Raw genomic sequence first — 19,267 nt, 5'->3', positions numbered from 1 at the left:
TGGACGTCAAACTGAATGTTATGACATTCATTCCTGACAGCATATGCTAAAGTGTAGGCTAGTTAGTTTTTCTGTTTCAGTATTTTTCTCAGGCTATTTTTCAGGAATCTAACAGCTGAGCTAAAATCCAGGAAACTAACAACTGAGCTACAATTAAGAGGCCTAACAAATAGCCTATTTGTTAGCACCCTAATATGTGGAAATTAGGTTAACTTGCTTAACCTTAATTTTAAGAAATACAAGTACAAGGCCCAAGTGCTGCAATATAAAAGGATGGCATTCCTACTTTCAGCAATCAGGGATTTCGAAGTGTGAAGCATTAAATACATTATTGTATTTCATATTTGTAGTTTTTATTGTGTCTTGTATTAGGTTTAAATTGTGAGCCAAGCAATTATCACCTAGATGATTGCATTGGACTAGGGTGTTCATTGAGTTGTAATTGTTGTGTCACTCTAAGCTTTTAAGTGTGAGTGCTGTGTTTCTTGATTAAAGCTGTTAAGCACAATCAAGAGTTGTTGAAGTATAACTTTGCCATTAACTTTAAACTAATTAAAGGTTGTAATCACTGTGGTGATTGAGGGGGAGTGAGTAGGAACTCTGGTCTTAGTTTTAGATTGAAATTGCATTGGGTAGGTATTAAGTAATAGGATTAAACAGTTGGTTTAAGGCATGAATTAATACTGCTAATATTGGATTTTCTCCCTGGCTTGGCAGCCCCCAGACGTAGGTGTGTTAGTCACCGAACTGGGTAAACAATTCTTTGTGTTATTTACTGCACTCTACATTTACCTTCTGTATACATTCTTGTCTGCGCAGAATTGGATGTCATAACATCCAGTGTGACATCGATAGTCTGTTAACTAGAATTTCAATTGGCATCAGAGCAGGCACCCTGCCTGTTAATTTCTGGGTGAGTTCTAGTGACGTTACTTTCTAGTACCATGGACAAGGATGTAGGATTCTCAAATAGACCACCCATGCTGGATGGTTCTAACTATGATGACTGGAAACCTCGTATAATAGCCCTCTTGAGGTCTCTGGATAGCAAGGTCTGGAGAGCTGTCAACAAAGGATGGGAACATCCAACGAAGACAGGCAAAGATCGAATTATTATGCAAATTTCTGAAGAAGAGTGGGACAAAGAGCAAGATGCATTAGCCCTTGGAAACTCTAAGGCCTTGAATGCATTGTTCAATGGGATAAATAAGAACATCTTCAGACTGGTGCATCACTGTGAGCTAGCTAAAGAAGTTTGGGATACTCTCAAAACAACTCATGAAGGTACCTCCAAGGTGAGGATGTATAAACTTCAGATGCTGACCACCAAGTTTGAAAATCTGAGGATGAAAGAGGATGAGACTATTCATGATTTCCACATGAATATTCTTGAAATTGCCAACACTTCTGGTGGCTTAGGAGAGAAAATTTCCTGAAGAAAAACTTGTAAGAAAGATTCTCAGATCATTGCCCAAGAGATTTTCCATGAAGGTCACTGCTATAGAAGAAGCTCAAGATATCTACAATATGAAGGTTGATGAGCTTATTGGCTCTCTCCAAACCTTTGAAATGGGCTTGTGTGAGAATGTTGAAAAGAAAAACAAAAGCATATCTTTTGTATCAAATACTGAAGAGGATTCAGAGGAAGGAAGTACTGGAGATGATGGAAGCATATCAGAAGCTATAGCCATGCTTGGGAGACAGTTCAACAAGTTCATAAAGAAGGTTGATCAAAAGAGCAGACCTAATGTCAAGAACTCTTCATCTGACATCAGTAGAAGATCAAAATCTGAAGAAAAGTTCAACCAAGGCAAGGGAATCCAGTGCCATGGATGTGAAGGTTTTGGTCACATTATAGCTGAATTCCATACCTTCCTCAAGATGCAAAAGAAGGGACTATCTGTCACCTGGTCTGAAGGAGACTCTGAGAGTGAATCTGAAGGAGAATCTGCTAAACATGTCACTGCACTAACTAGTGTCTGTGCCTCTGATGATGACTCAAGTGGAGATGAACTTACATTTGATGAACTTGCTGCTTCATATAAAGAGCTATGTGTCAAAAGTTCAGAAGTGTGTATACAAGGAGAAAAGCAGAAGAAACTCATCAAGGAGCTGGAAGCTGAGAAAAAGAAGCATCTGACAGTCATAGATGGTCTAAATGGTGAGATAACCTTGCTGACCTCTAAACTAGAACAAATGACAAAATCCATCAGAATGTTGAATAAAGGAACTGACACTTTGGAAGAGATTCTAAAGGTGGGACAGAAGTCAGGTACCATGTCTGGTTTAGGCTTTGTTAAGAAATCCTCAACTGAACTCCAAAGCTCAAAGGCTGAAGTTCAGAAAAGCAAGCAGAAGTCACAACCAATGTCACAACATCAGGGAAACAAGAGGAGTAACCATCAGAAGAAGAAATTTCAGAGATGGAGATGTCACTACTGTGGTAGATTTGGTCACATAAAACCCTTCTGCTACAGGCTGCATGGTTATCCGAACCAGACCCCTCAAGTCAGACCCAAGCAGAAGGCATCCAAACATAATGCCCCCATCAAGAAACAACAATGGGTTGCTAAACTTGCTCACACATCTCTAAGGGCATCTACCAGAGAATATTGGTATTTTGACAGTGGCTGCTCAAGACATATGACTGGGATGAGTAACTTATTGGTGGATATACAACCTCATACTACCAGGTATGTGACATTTGGTGATGGAGCTAAAGGAGAAATCAAAGGTGTTGGTAAGCTGGGCTGTCCTGGAGTTCCAGAACTGAATAATGTGTTGTTAGTAAAAGGACTAACTGCTAATCTCATCAGCATAAGCCAGCTCTGTGATCAAGGCTTCAATGTACAATTCACTAAGGAAGTATGTGTGGTGATGAATGGAGGTAATCAGGAAGTTATGAGAGGATCCAGATCCAAAGATAACTGTTATCTATGGGAATCTAAAGTCTCAAACTACTCCTCAAAGTACCCCTTAGCCAAGGAAGAACAGGAAGTGAAGTTGTGGCATGGAAGACTTGGACAACTTCATTTAAGAGGAATGAAGAAGACCATATCCAAGGAAGAAGTTGGAGGAATCCCAAATCTGCTTAGGGATGAAAGAAAAGTCTGTGGAAAATGTCAGATGGGCAAGCTAACCCAGATGTCACATCCCAAGATTGGACATCCAAAAATATCCAAAACCCTAGAACTTTTGCCCATGGACTTAATGGTACTTATGCAGATTGAAAGTCATGAGTTGTCCTCACCTATTAGCCCTTATCAAAATGGTGTAGTTGCAAGGGAGAAACAGAATTGTGTATCATTATCCACTGCAGAAGCTAAGTACCTAGCATCTGGTAGCAGTTGTTCCCCACTGGTATGGATGAAACAGATGCAGACTAAGCACAATGTCACTCAGAATGTCATGACATTGGATGCTACTCAGTTTGAAAATTTAAGGGGCAAAGTGGGAATTTATCCTTCTGAGGAATTATAACAACTAATGATGTTAGTTATTTTCTGTTTAATAATTCAAATTATTAAACATTTGAGAGTTTGCTCTGATTGGTCAACAAATAATAGATACTGTTCGTGCAACAAGCATTACCTCTTCCATCGTTTCAACTTTCAGTCTCGTAAGCTTTCTCTCAAAGAAACTTTTCATCTCGCCTCTAAGATATTCATCATGTCGCACCAATCCAACTCATCTTCCTCCAAGACCATGTCTGATTCCTCTAGCTCTGAATCATACAACCCTAACAGGGAAGATCCTGTTGCTGACTCTACGAAACCTCACATGCAAGAAGACCTAAAGAAAGTGTCTCAGGCTTCTCCTCAACAATCGCACTTGATGGACAAACCAGAGAAGGTTCCAGGTATGTTCACAATGCCATTGCAACTATGGTAACTGGAATACTGTCTGGTAATCATAAGGTTCTTGGGGTTTCCATTCCCTTAAACACTATTGTACCTGATAATGTTGCTTGTCAAGAAAATATAGTCTCCTTAGGAAAGAATGTCTCTGATGATGCTGAGAAAACTGATACTCATGAGGAGTCAAATATTGACAAAACCTTAGGTAATGTGGGTGGTGAGGAAGTCCGTGTCACTCATGATGTCAGTCACAACCCTAACTATGAAGCTGAAACAGTAGACCTGGAGGAATTTTCCGATAATGAGTTGTTGACCTCAGTTGTCCCTAGCATAGCCAAAAGGGTTAGGACTAGGAGAGAAAAGAAAACAGTGGCGCAAAAGTCCCCCAGAAAGAAGATTGATGTGCCAACCTCTCCCAATCCAAAGGTGGCAGAGAGTTCCTCAAGAGGAAAGGTCATGGTCCAACAAAATCTTGGAGCAAAGGGGTGCCCAAGAAAATGAAGACCAAGTCTGTTGTTGTGGAGTCTGACTCAGATGTTCCATGTGATGTCACTGCCACTCTGTCAAAGAAGAAGCCAACCACTAGTAAGCTTGCAGCTAGTGTCCCTGAGGTACCAATTGACAACATATCGTTTCATTTTGCTTCTAGTGTAAACAGGTGGAAATATGTTTATCATAAGAGGCTGGCTTTGGAAAGGGAATTGGCTCAGAATATCCTGGAATGTAAGGATATTATGGAACTTATTCAAGAGGCAGGGTTAATGAAGACTGTGACTCAGTTCTCAAAGTTCTATGAGATGTTAGTAAAGGAATTTATTGTCAATGTGTCTGAAGAATGTGCTGATGGAAAGTCTAAGGAATTCAGAAAAGTATATGTGCGAGGCAAGTGTGTAAACTTCTCTCCCTCAGTAATCAACATGTATTTGGGAAGGCCTGATGTAGCTCAACCTGATCTTGAGGTGACTGACAACAAAATCTGTCAAGTCATCACTGCTAATCAGGTCAGGAAGTGACCTCTCAAAGGTAAGTTGGTGGCCAGCAAACTAAGTGTCAAGTATGCTATGCTGCACAAAATTGGAGCGGCTAACTGGGTGCCCACCAATCATAAATCTTCAGTGGCTGTAATGCTTGGAAAGTTCATATATGTTGTGGGAACCAAAGCCAATTTTGACTATGGATCCTATATTTTTGATCAAACCTTGAAGCATGCAGGAAGCTTCAGTGTGAAGGGGCCTATAGCCTTTCCTTCCCTCATATGTGGTATTGTGTTGAATCGATTTCCAAACATATTAACAGAGAATGATTCTGTGAAGATAAGAGACAACCATTTGGCCTTCAATCGTAAACTGTTCCTAGGTACGCATGTTCCTGACATTGCCATGGCAACAGGAGAGACATCAAGTGTTTGCAATCAACCAGGTAAAGCTGTTGTCATTGCAATACTCAAAGAAACGTGCAAGGAGTTAGAGGCAAGGAAGCTCACTTTGGAAAAGTTGATTATCAAGTTGGAGATGACTGAAGGTGATGTGCTTGGTGAAGCTGCTGATGCTGCAGAAGGAGTTGCAAGACAAGGTGCAGAGAGAGAAGAGGATGCCAGTCCTGATGATGGCACAGATGGTGATGCTGACTCTGAGTCAGATGAATAGAGCATTTCCCGTGTTTTTGAAAATTATGTGTAATTTTATTTTGTTTTCGGTCTTTAATATTAAGTGTTGCTTTGGCAACATTTTTGACAAAAAGGGGGAGTAACACCTGTACCTCAGGACAACAGATTTGTTATTTGCTTGAACAGATCTATTTGAAGTTGAAGGTCCTCTAATCCAAAGGTTATGCTGCAGCTTGATGTTTAGCTTCTATGTGTGATGAGTGTGTTGTTGTTTGCTATCTACTAGTGCTGCTGATGTTTGAAGTTTTCTAACTTCTATGTATGCTGAGTGTGTTGTTGTTCAACTTCTATGTGTGCTGAATGTATTAGCTAAGTTAATTCTCTGCTTGGATGAGTGTTTTCCGCTGCTGTGAACTCTGTTGTGATGCCAAGTTGTTTTAGCCAAAAATTTGCCAAAGGGGGAGTTTATAGATGTTTTTGATTGGCTGCATTTTGTGTTACAACACTAACTGTACTCTGATGTCTTGACTGATGTCATGACATGCTTGAGTAGTATGCTGCAGGATTAGCTAATACAAGAGTTACTGAATGTCAAACTGGATGTTATGACATTCATCCATGATAGCAGATACTGAACTATAGAATAGTTGGTTTTTCTGTTATAGTTCAATATTTAGTTCAATCTGTTTTTCAGGAGAATAACAGACATGGCACATAGCCTATTGTCTGAATGTCAAACTGAATGTTATGACATTCATCCTTGACAGCAGATATTAAATTATAGGCAGGTTGGTTTTTCTGCTACAGTTCAGTATTTATTTCAGTCTATTTTTCAGGAGAATAACAGACCTAGCATATGGCCTATGTTCTGGACGTCAAACTGAATGTTATGACATTCGTTCCTGACATCATATGCTAAAGTGTAGGCTAGTTAGTTTTTCTGTTTCAGTATTTTTCTCAGGCTATTTTTCAGGAATCTAACAGCTGAGCTAAAATCCAGGAAACTAACAACTGAGCTACAATTAAGAGGCCTAACAAATAGCCTATTTGTTAGCACCCTAATATGTGGGAATTAGGTTAACTTGCTTAACCTTAATTTTAGGAAATACAAGTACAAGGCCCAAGTGCTGCAATATAAAAGGATGGCATTCCTACTTTCAGAAAATCAGGGATTTCGAAGTGTGAAGCATTAAATACATCATTGTATTTCATAGCTGTAGTTTTTATTGTGTCTTGTATTAGGTTTAAATTGTGAGCCAAGCAATTATCACCTAGATGATTGCATTGGACTAGGGTGTTCATTGAGTTGTAATTGTTGTGTCACTCTAAGCTTTTAAGTGTGAGTGCTGTGTTTCTTGATTAAAGTTGTTAAGCACAATCAAGAGTTGTTTGAAGTATAACTTTGCCATTAACTTTAAACTAATTAAAGGTTGTAATCACTGTGGTGATTGAGGGGGAGTGAGTAGGAACTCTGGTCTTAGTTTTAGATTGAAATTGCATTGGGTAGGTATTAAGTGATAGGATTAAACAGTTGGTTTAAGGCCTTAATTAATACTGCTAATAGTGGATTTCATCCCTGGCTTGGTAGCCCCCAGACGTAGGTGTGTTAGTCACCGAACTGGGTAAACAATTCTTTGTGTTATTTACTGCACTCTACATTTACCTTTTGTATACATTCCTGTCTACGCAGAATCGGATGTCATAACATCCAGTGTGACATCGATAGTCTGTTAACTAGAATTTCACACTATCTGAGACTGAGTTATCCTTGATTGTGCCTTTCATCTGATGTAAACATTGAGTGCCCTTGGTTCATCTGTCACTTTGTCTATGTGCTTGATTGTTATATTATTGTTATTATTGATATCTGATGATTATTTCTGAGAATTTTCCATGGAATATTTTCATTTGATACATTGGAAGACATAGAAGACTACTAGCTATTGGAGTGCTTGCTTGGATATTATGGCTATCTTGATTTGATGCCTTGGTCTTCATATGGTTTTCTTGGATACTGCTTATGCTTGTTACTTACTCAAAAGTCCAAAGGAAAATGAGTTTCTATCTGACATTCTTGTCTTGTGGATTGCATCCCATTGGTCAGATATTTTCAACTCTTAACTTTTAAGTTTTTGTCTACGGTAGCCTCTTCATCTCCACCCACTTCTTTAATTTAAATATCTCTCCCTCTTTTCAAAACCTTCTTTGTTTGGGTTTTCAACTTAGACATGTTTTAATGATTAGAAACTCTGGTCTTATGCCATTGAATTTTTAAACCTTTTCTTAAATCAAACTGGTAAATAAACTTAACCATATTGACTTTAATTTTAAAAGACAAAAAGAATTAACAACCCCATTCAAGTCTTTGGCCTTTTGGTGCCTTCTCCTGTTAAAATTTTGCTTTCACAAACTTTCTTTGAAATTTTTACCATGAACTACGGGGTTTTAATCCCTCATTTTTATATTGGTACGTAGGAATAAGACCGAATGTCTTGTCAAACACAAAAATATAATTAATGAATTCTTTTCTCATCCCCCAATTCCATTATTATCAAATATCTTTTCAACCAAAAAACATTTACTCACAAAAAAGGGCTCCCTAGGAGTACCTAGGACACTTTGGGTGCTAATATCTTCCCTCTGTATAACCAACCCCCTTACCTGTAATCTCTGGCATTTTATTAGTTTTGATTTGAAAATTTCTTATCTTTGGGTTTTGTTCGTACTTTTGCCCCTTTCCTTTGGAAACAATAAAAGCGCGGTGGCGACTCTGGTTTTATTGACATCAAGTTTATCCATATCTTGATGGGCATGAATTTACCGCTACAGAAATTAAGTGGCGACTCTGCTGGGGACTAGTCCTTAGTGGGTTTAACCTACTTTTTGTGGGTGTATATATTTGTATATTTGGTGTTTGTTTATATATATTGTTGTGTGATACTCTGTCTGTTGTGCTTGGTGATCTCTGTGTGGTGAGATAAGTTCCAACCCGAGCTTGAGTGCGATTTAAGATAGGAGGGTGGTATAGTCATGTTGGCTTTGAAGAAGTAGTCCTGAAAGAGTTGACGTGAGATCCCCCACTCAGTGGAGACCTCTTTGGAGTTACTGGTGTCACACGAGTAAGTCGTGGATAGGCATTAATTTCTCTAATTTGGGGGTCCGAGAAGCTGAGGACCGTAGAACATTTAACCCAACTTGGCCTATTTAGGACGTAGTGCGGAGACTGTTTAAGTGTAGACTTGATAACAGTTGTTACGTGATACTACACTTAAACGGGTTTCTCTTGAGAATACTATGGGTTGATAAGTCAGTCATCTTAACCTATAGTATCTGATAGATGGGATCAAGACTCTAGTAACTTTTTAGAATATGATCTACAGGTTTTTATCCTTAGTACACTCCTTTTGGGATGGTTCTTAACCTGACTCCATGCTCATGACTCACAACAAACCCTTTGATTCTTGGTTGATCCGATTAGTCTTATCAATATCAATGGAACTTGGGTGTTGATAAGGTGAAAACCATAATCCACCAAAATGGATGATTGATCTTGAAGATGACTTTATCCATCCCTTAAACTTTATTTGTGTTTGCCTTCTGTATGATCCCTTGTGTGTGATTGTTGCATTCATGCATACATGCACATCATTACATTCATCACATCAGTAAAGTCTCAAGGAAACTAAGGTCTATTTGCAAATATTTTCAGATCATGGATTATGGACGAAGGAACACTAAGAAATACAGTTTTAGGTGTCCCGACTTGAAAGAGTTAAGGAAGTTTTCATCCTTTATATTAGATCCCTTGTACTTCAAGCATCGTCATGGGAAGCTCATGTCCGTATTATCTAGTGATGTGGTTGAAGTATTTTTGAGTGTCTTGGTGCAGCTTTATGACCCTCTTGATCGGTGCTTCACTTTTCTTGACTATCAGCTTATGCCCATGTTAGAGGAGTATGCCCATATCTTGGGTATGCCCGTGTCTAACAAGGTATCTTTCAGCGGATTGGAAGAGATCCTGAGATCTCACGTCATAGCCGAAGCTCTTCATTTGAAGAAATCTGAGATTGATGCTAACATGGTAAAGAAAGGAGGGATTCTAGGGTTGACTTCTGAATTTCTCATTGGTAAAGCTACTATTTTTGCTCAAGCCGGTAGCGTGGATGCTTTTGAATCCATCTTTGTATTGCTCATCTATATTTTAGCTTTGTTCCCTAACATTGATAGTTTTGTTGATGTTAATGCCATTATGATATTCTTGATTGGGAACCATGTTCCGACTTTATTGGGTGACATGTATTTCTCTTTGAATTTGAGGAATCCTAAGGGTGGTGGAACTATTGTGTGTTGTGTTCCTCTTCTATACAAGTGGTTTATTTCGCATTGCCTCAGACGCCTGCTTTCTTGGAGAATCGACAATGTCTACGGTGGTCCCAGAGACTTATGTCTCTCACTAATGATGATATTGTTTGGTATGATGCTGCATTGGGTAGCGTGGATATTATTGATAGTTGTCGTGAGTTCTTTAACGTGCCACTAATTGGTACGCAAGGAGGAATTAACTACAACCCAACATTGGCCCGTCGTCAGCTTGGGTTCCCCTTGAGAGATAAACCTAATAACGTTCAGTTAGAAGGTCTATTCTATCATTAGGGTAAAGATACCCAACTTTTGAAGAGTAGAATGGCGCGTGCTTGGCACAATGTGCATGGGAAAGTAAGATCCGAACTTGATCCACGCAACTGTGTAGCTTTGGAAGCTTACACTATTTGGGTGAAGAAGAGAGCTTTGGAGCTCAAGATGTCGTACGCTTGTGAGAGACCTATGTCTGTGGTTATGGCTGAGCCATCAACTCTCCCTAACCAAGATGTAGAGGAGTTGGAATACACACTTGCCAAGATGAAACAAGAGAGAGATTTGTGGGAAGAGCGGTTTCATGCTTTGAACTGAAAGTATGGGGAGTTGCAAATTGAGTCGAAAGACAAGGATGCACTTATTGAGATTCTTGAGGAGCGTGTAATAAAGAGACAGAGAGAGCCAGAGGATTTATTTTCCTCTAGTATGCCTCAGCCTTTCGATGCTAGGAAGAAGATTGTTGATCGATTCGTCCTCGAGAAGGCTCAGATGTAGACAACTTTTGAGTCAGAGATTCGACGCATTCGAAGGAAGTACACTCCCTTGGCTAATTCATCTGATGCAGTTGCTAGGGATCCTTAGGATGATAGTTTCCTTTCCTCTTGTATTTATATTTTGGTTTCTGAAATTCTACTCAGTGTAATCCTTCCAAATGTTATGAATAAAAAAAGATTTTATGGTCAATTGAATTGTTATTATTATTATTATTAATTGAAAATATTTGCATCATTTGTATCAAGTTTCTTCAGCGAGATGTCTTATGGTTATTCTTCTGTGTATCAGCCAAACTGACTCATCACTATAATACTTGAGCTAATCGCTAGAGAAGAATGAAGCATCTAGAGTAAGAGAACAGAGAACTTAAGGATGAGATTTCCAGTCTCATTGCTCAGATGGAGTCTGTGATTGTTGCTCAAAATCAACCGTCTCCGCCTCCTACAACTCCTCCTCCTCAGAGGACTGTTATTTCAGAGATTGCTTCAATGTCTGTGTCTGTGGTAGCTAGCCAATCTGCACCTTCCATGCCTGATGGGTTCCCTTGGGGAATTCCACCCAACTTTGTTCCTGAAGGGTACGTTCCAACATTTGCTTATGTGTCGACATCTATCCCGATCCTGTATGTGCCTCCTCCCATTGTTCATACTTTGCCCCGTGTCAAGGATACCATCTATCACTTTGAGCCGTCTTAAGGTCCAGATGTTTATGAGAAGATGGACGAGATGAAAGACCAATTCCTTGAGCTGAGAAAGGAGTTGAAGACCTTAAGAGGAAAAGATATGTTTGATAAGAGTGCTGGTGAGTTATGTTTAGTGCCAAATGTCAAAATTCGTATCAAGTTCAAGGTCCCAGACTTTGAAAAATATAAGGGGAATACCTGCCCTCTAAGTCATCTTGTCATGTAAGCTCGAAAGATGTATACTCAGATCGACAATGATCAATTACTCATCCACTACTTCCAAGACAGTCTAACTGGTGTTGCACTCAGATGGTACATGGGCTTGGACAATGCTAATGTCCGTACTTTTAATGACTTGGGTGAGTCCTTTGTCAAACAATAAAAGTATAATATTGATATGGCTCTGGATCGGGATCAATTGAGATCAATGTCCCAGAAAGAGAAAGAGACATTCAAGGAGTATGGCAAAAGATGGAGGGAATTGGCTGCTTAAATTAGTCCACCATTTGAGGGAATTGCATTGACTTGAGTCCACCATGGATTGCACGCATATGACCATCAGATCTGCCACCTCAATTAATGAGGGAGATCCGATGGCCGTTGTTTTTCTTTAATTTCTTTTTAATTTCTAATTTTTTTCATTTAATCCATTTATTTTGTTTAATTCATAGAAATTTCATTTTTAATCCAAAAAATATGGGATTTTCACCAAAAATCTTTAAATATTTGTATCTTCCATATTCTGAATTAAAATTATTTTTTGGATAAAATTTGATATTTTTCATGAATTAAATGTTTTTATGCATATTTTTAATTGTTTAAAAATACTTCTAACTTTTTAAAAATCATGAATTTTTTTGTCTAAGGTCCTTTGACCTTGTTTGACCTAGGATAAATCCCTTGGCCATTTATTTTGTGTTTTGAAGGGATTTTAGATTTTGATCAAATTAAAATGTATTTTAATTCATTTTTTAAATTGATTTTTAATTGATTAAATGTTTAAAAATATTGTTGAGCCATTTTTATGGTCTTGTGATGTTTGACTTTCTGTTTGGGCCTTGGTCAAAGTTTATTTGACTTTTGTTGGATCAAAACCATTGAATTTAGGGGATTGATGAAATGTACATTTCATCTCTCAAAATGAATTGATGGTTTTGATTTGATGAAATTCCTCTCATGACTAATTTGTGTTTCTATCTTCCCATCCCTTTTCATCTTCATCCCTATTCTTCCCCATTCCCTCATTGGACCAATGAAATCTCTAATGTCTAAAGGCTAATTGGTTCATCAATGACCTTGTATTAGATGAACCAATACAAGTATGACTGAGATATGTCCCTCCCTCTTGATCTTTTCTTTTAGTGTGTGGTATGTTTTAGGAGTTTGGTTCTTCATACTAAATCTCTAACATGCATTAACACCTTATTGCCCGACCTCAAATAGTTGTGACTTCTAGATAAGTCCTATTACGATTGCTTAACATAGAGATAAATTTGACCCTCAAGGCATAACATTCTAGTAAGTGAGATTGTAAGTCTCCCATTCTTCATGGCATTGTATGGAAACTTAACCTTTTTTCCTTTCATGGGAGCTAGTGGCATACTTGTTGAATTATCCAAGTTGGATCCCTTCTCATGGAAGATGTCTTGGTTTAAGGATTCATACTTATGAATGAATGGTTAAGTGTTCTCTAAAGAATGACTTAATCAATTAAAAATCACCACTAACACTTGACTAACTTTTGACTAACATTTGACCAACTCTTGTTATTATTTCTTTACTTTCAAGTCATTTACTTTATACAATTTAAATTTCAGTCATTTATCATTCATTGTCATTTACATTTCATATAACTTATTTATGTTTATGTCATTTTCACTTTGCTCATTTGAGCCATATCTTATGATTGTATATATTGTTTGTGTGTTTTGGTTTTGTTTGTGGTCTTAGGATCTTAAAATATCTAATAATAACAAAAGCTCTAAAAAAACATTTGGTGGACTGTTGAACTTGATCTGTACTTTTGGACTTAGGATTAGGCAACATTCCCTGTGCAAAAAGGACTTGGCCAATGCCAACATTATGAGATTGAGCTATTGAGAAGTGTTCTTTCATCTGATACAAACCTTGGGATTTGTTTGAATTCATCTGCTACTTTGTCTTTGTGCTTGATTGTTATTTTTATCTTGTATCTGATCCTTTGCTTTGAGTTGATCAAGGAATATTTCATCTGATACATGGGAAGACAAAGAAGACTGTTAGCCATGGGACTTTTTTTGTTGGATGTGGCTATCTTTATTTGATGCCTTGATCTTCATGATGTTTGGATAGTGTTTATTGCTTATTGATTATTGATTGATTAAAGTTCAAGGGAAAATGGGTTTCAATATTACATTCTTGTCTGTTGGATTGCATCCCATTGGTCAGATCTTTTCAACTCTTAACTTTAAAATTTGTGCTTAGGATAGTCTCTTCATCTCCTCCCACTTCTTAAATTTCAAAATCTCCCCCCTTTTCAAAAAAAAGACTTCTCTGCTTGTGATTTTAAATTTAGACTTTATTTTAATGATTAGAAAATTTGGTCTTATGCCATTGAATTTTCAAACTCTTTCTTAAATCAAATTTGTAAATAAACTTAATCATATTGACTTAAAATTTCAAAAAAGACAAAAAGCACTAACAACCCCATTCATATTTTTGGCCCCTTGGTGCCTTTTCATTTAAACTTTTGTTAAAAGCAACTCACCAACTTTGAAATTTTTACCACGAACTACGAGGTTTTGCTCCCTCATTTTTATGTTGGTACGTAGGCACAAGTCCGAAGGTCTTGTCAAACACAAAAATATAATTAATAAATTCTTTTCTCGTCCCCCCACTCTATTTTATTAAACATCATTTATACCAAAAATACATACACACATAAAAAGGGCTCCCTAGGAGTACCTAGGACACTTTGGGTGCTAACACCTTCCCTCTTTGTAACCAACCCCCTTACCCGTAATCTATGGCATTTTATTAGTTTTAATTTGAAAACTTCTTATCTTTGGGTTTTGTTCGTACTTTTCCCTTTTCCTTTGGAAACAATAAAAGCGCAGTGGCAACTCCGGTTTTATTAACGTCAAGTTTATCCATAGCTTGATGGTCATGAATTTACCGCTACAATGGGGATGAGATTGGAAGAAGGAGTCTGAGAGGGACGGTTATCCAAAGATGAAGCTTCGGCGAGTACGAAATATGGTGGTAGTTTCTCTAGAAAGAAGGAAGGAGAAACCAATGTAGTGTTTGCGGGGAGGCAGAGAAGGCCTCTTGTGAAGAAGAATTCCCAATCCCGTCAACATCATCATCAAGTATCATCAGTAACTCCTGTGTTTACCAATAATTCAATAAATCAATTAGTTCCTGTTCAGCAATAACAACAGCAACAACCGCAACAACATACCAACAACAACAACAACAACAACAATCATCATCCGAACTTTAAGAAGAAGAATGTCTCTTTTGACCTTATTCCTATGACATATGCATAATTATATCCTTCTTTGGTTGTCAAGAATTTGATTCAACCAAGGAATCCTCCACAAACTCCTGAACCATTGCCATGGTGGTTCAAGCCTGACTTGCATTGTGCTTTTCACCAGGGAGCTCCTGACCATGACATTGAAAACTATTATCTATTGAAGTATGAGGTTCAAAAGCTGATTAAGAGTGGTATGGTATCCTTTGAGGATAAAGCGCCTAATGTTAAAACAAATTCGTTGCTTGCTTATGGCAATGCTTATATGAACATGGTAAATGGTTGTCTTGGGAATTTCAGGGTCTTTGATGTCCGTCGTATTAGAAGGTCCTTGGTGGAAATTCATAGAGATTTGTGCTTGGTAAGTGATTATGAACATGACCATGATGGTTGTGTTATTTGTAGCGTCAATCCTCGAGGATGTGTAATTGTTAAGAGGGATATTTAAAAACTTATGGATGAAAATGTTATTAAAGTTCAGCAGTCCAGGTATACGGGGAATGATGTAAATGTCATCGTGCTAGTGATCAAGACCCCCGAGCAGGTAGTTGCTCAATTTGATAACAGCAACAAAAATAATAACATATCGGTATCGCCGTTTGTTATACGGTTAGCGGTCCCCATCACCTATTCATTCGATAAAGTTGTGCCTTATAAGTATAATGCTACCTTGATTGAGAATGGGCAAGATGTTCCTCTTCCCACTGCAAATTCAGTGGTAAGCATTGCAGATGTCGTAAGGGTGACCCATAGTGGTCGTGTGTTTGGGTTAGTATCTCCTAGAGTTATGGAAGATATTTTAGTGGGTAAGAAGGTTGAAGTTCCTGCAGTTATGTTGTCACTACTAATGAATTCTAAAGCACATAGGGAGGCTTTACAGAGAGTATTGGAACAACTCTATGTAGAGCACGATGTTATTGTGGATCAGTTTGACCATATTATTTCCAATATTACTTCCTGTAATAATCTGAGCTTTTGTGATGAAGAACTTTCTGAGGAAGGTATAAATCCTAACTTGGCACTTCACATCTCAATGAATTGCAAAGAGGGCGCTCTGTCCAATGTATTGGTTGATACTGGTTCATCATTGAATGTGCTGCCGAAATCAACATTGTTAAGACTGTCATATTAAGGCGCCCCGATGAGGTATAATGGCATGGTGGTTAAAGTGTTTGACGGTTCTCAAAAACTGTCATTGGAGAGGTGTGTAAGACCCCAATTTTGACCCTAAGACCCCTCATGTTATCTCATCATATGCATTAGCATTGGGATCACAACTTGGCATCCTCCTTCCCCCCATTCATTGGGTTTACATTGGGAGAGATCACCAAGCACATTTGGTTGTATCATACTTCACTTTTCTTTGTTTACTAACCAAAATGCCAAAAATATATCATTGTATAGTTTAACTCTTTTGTAGGTAGTGTGCATGCCCACCTATGCTCTATATAGCTCATATCTAAGGTTTGAGACACTCAATGCAAGGAGCTCAATCAAGAATTGGTTTACTTTGGCTCTAATTATCATATATGGATCCCCATGATCTTCACATGTTATCTTGATCAAGAAATCATCAAGAGTTTGGAGTTGGTTTGCCTTGGAAACCCTAATTCATCTGGGTATCTTATGTGACTTCTTCTACAAGTTTCTTTAGAAATTGATCAAATATTTCAAGGGATATTCCAAATTTCATCATCTTATGCATATATGATCCTCCATGGGTCCCAAAAGTCAAGATAATGTCAAGCTAGCAAGTTGGTTCATGGTGGTTGACCAGAGAAAGTCAACTAGTTCATGGTGGTATATGATCCTCCCTAGAGCCTATATCCTGCCATGTTTGTCATATGAAAATGATTCCAAAAGAAAATTTACTCTGAATAACATTGAAAACAACTTTCATGTTGAAGTCAAGAGCTAATTTTTCTTGGAAAGTCATTTTTTATGGTGAAAGATTATAGGTCATTTTGTCTAAACCCTAATTTAGAGGTCAACTTCCCAAGATCATAACATGTTCATTTTTTGTGATATGAAATCCATTCAAAGTGAATGATCATTTTCAAGATGTCTACTTCAACTTTTATGTTTGGAGGAAGTGCAAATTCAACTTGCAAATGCATGGGCCAAGTGAAAACATTATAGGTCATTTTGGGCCAATACCATTGAAAAAGTGATTTTCCTCAACTTCTAAAATGAATAACTCCTTCATGCCAAATCTAAATGAGGTAAAATTGGTGATAAAATTGAATAGGTTTGAAATAGATACGATTTTGATGAAGGAACTTTTCTCATTTGAAGTCCATAGAAAAAGTTATTTAAGGTGGAAGAAGTGGACATTTGACTCGGGACTTCAAAAAATTTCAAATATGTTTGATTTCCTAAACTTCCACCTCAAAAATCATCATGATCCAAGCTTTAAATGAAAAAGTGTTCAACGTGAAAGTTGTTCCCCTTGATATCACCTTTCTAAAACATCCAAGATCGTCTCATTTACACCAAAATTGGAGGACTTGCGCATGGTTTCATTATGGGAAGTGATTTGACAAGATTGAACTTCACATGATCATTTCCATTTGCATGCTTGCACATGATGGTTTCAGCAGACTTTGTACATTATTTGGAGTTGGATTTCATCACTCTTGAGTCCTAAATGATTTCCCATGCACCCATGCAAGTGGATTACTATTTTTATCTAATTTTCAAGTGGTGCAAATATCAAACACATTGCCTATTTAAACAAGCTTAAGGCTTCAGATTCATCATCAACACCTTGCCCAAGCTTTGCTAGACCTCTGCAAACCCTCACTGCCATAGAATTTTATGAGATTTCTCTTGAAATCGAGCTTGAACTTCACCTTCTGTTTGGAAGTTCAAATTCCAAAAATTCACTTCCATTTTCTGTTCATTTGGCTTCTGTAAGCAAGAAGAGGAGAAAGCAATCAAACCTAGATCAAGATCAAGTCTAATTGGATCAACTCGAAGGTGAATTTTCAAAAACTTCCATTATTCGATTCTCTCTTATTTCTCCACTATTCTTGTTGATTTTTGGTTGTTTGAAGTCCTACCAATATAGGCAACAAGATTGAGTTGCTTTGAGGTCAAATCGAAGCAATTCAGTTCATGATCCTCAAAATTCAACTCCCTGTATCTTCTCATATGCTTGGAGTTAGACAAAATTGAGGCCAGATTCGAGCTCCTGGGTATTTTTTCTTTAAATCCATGTCTTGCTTTTTAATTTTGGTGATGGTTGAAGGTGGACCAGTCCGGTGAGGTCCACCGGAGAAGAAGACCGGAGCTCTGCCTCCGACGAAGTGTTGTCAAGCTTCTCAACCACAGGATCCTTTCAAAATGTTTTAATCTGGGGCGTTGGTTATGATTACCACGTGTGTTGCTCATTTGACTCAGGACCACATGGAACGTGCACTTTGGACCATCTGATCTGCCACCTCAACTAATGAGGGAGATCAGATGGTCCACGTATTTTTGAATTTTTATTTTAATTGCTTTATTTTCATTAATTTATATTAATTTCATTATTAATCCAAAAAATATGGGACTTTCACCAAAAAAATTCAAAAATTTTCCTCTTTCATTTTCTGAATTAAAATCATTTTTTGGATAAATATTGATATTTTTCATGATTTAATTGTTTTTGTGCATATTTTTAATTGCTTAAAAATACTTTTGACTTTTCAAAAATAGTGAAAATTTTCCTCCAAAGTCCTTTGACCTTATTTGACCTATGATAAATCTCTTGGCCATTTATTTGGTGTTTTGAAGAGGTTTTAGGTTTTTGATAAAATATATTCTAATTTAATGCATTTTTATTTGATTTTTAATTTGTTTAATTGAAAATAAATTGTGTTAAGCCATTTTTATTGACTTGTGAGGTTTGACTATTGTGTTTGGGCCTGGTCAAGGTTGATTTGACTTTTGTTGTATTAAAATCATTGGATTTAGGGGATTGATGAAATGTACATTTCATCTCCCAAAATGAATGAATGATTTTAATGGAATAAAATTCCTCCCATGACCAATTTGTGTTTGGCTCATTTCCCTTCCCTTTTCATCTTCAATCCCTTTTTATCCCACTTCTCTCATTGGCCAATGACATCTCAATATCCGAAGGCTAATTGGTTCATGAACCAATACAAGTATGTGTGAGATTAGGTCCACCCTTTGAGCATTTCCTTTTGTGTGTGGTATGTTTTAGGAGTATGGTTCATTATACCATATCTCTAACATACATTAACACCAAAAAATTTATTGTCCGACCTCAGATAATTGTCACTTCTACATAAGTCCAATTACGATTGCTTAACATGACGCTAAATTCTGACACAAAAGGCATACCATTCTAATAAGTGAGATTTTAAGTCTCCCCCCTTTCATGGTATTGTATGGAAACTTGGCCTTTTTTCCTTCCTTTGAAAGATGTCTTGGTTCAAGGATCCATGCTTGTGAATAGAGGGTTGAGTTTT

Source organism: Lathyrus oleraceus, chromosome 2 (assembly GCF_024323335.1).
Source record: "Lathyrus oleraceus cultivar Zhongwan6 chromosome 2, CAAS_Psat_ZW6_1.0, whole genome shotgun sequence".
In the NCBI taxonomy this organism is placed as follows: Eukaryota; Viridiplantae; Streptophyta; class Magnoliopsida; order Fabales; family Fabaceae; genus Lathyrus; species Lathyrus oleraceus.
The sequence above is the reverse complement of the archived record's forward strand: the minus strand, read 5'-3'. Positions refer to the sequence as shown.